Below are 523 nucleotides of genomic sequence, written 5' to 3'. Positions count from 1 at the left end.
ATTCGTTATAATTTTTGTAGTGACTTTTGTAGTAACACTCAGAGCAGAGTCTGCATAACACTGAACACTTCATCTTACTGTGTCGACACCTGTGGCTCCAGCTGCTTTTACGTAAGCTTGAAACATTTCAAACCTGCTACGTCTGACTTGTTTGAAAAATCAGACACCAAATCATGGGAATGTTTACGACAGGTTTATTTAAGGCACTGCCAGTCTTTCTAATTGGAAAAAGATAGTGAGGCAGAAAAGGCACTGATAACTGATATATATTTTAAGCTCTTAATTTTTACATTTTATGCCTGCAATGTATACAAAACAAATAAACAGACACAAATTAACTTGAGAAGATGGTCAACATATCTACAAAATGTAAATGGTGAAAACTACTTTGTAATAAGTATGTGTCTGCACAAGAATAGAAAAAAATATATGGGTCGATTATAAGGGTCTATGTAAACATATATTTAATAAAAATGTCAAGTGGTGCAACCACCAGGTAATAAAAATGATTCATATATATATA

This window comes from Sinocyclocheilus rhinocerous, unplaced genomic scaffold (genome assembly GCF_001515625.1).
Source record: "Sinocyclocheilus rhinocerous isolate Xijiao unplaced genomic scaffold, SAMN03320098_v1.1 scaffold3086, whole genome shotgun sequence".
NCBI classification, from domain to species: Eukaryota; Metazoa; Chordata; class Actinopteri; order Cypriniformes; family Cyprinidae; genus Sinocyclocheilus; species Sinocyclocheilus rhinocerous.
Note: the sequence above shows the minus strand (reverse complement) of the source record.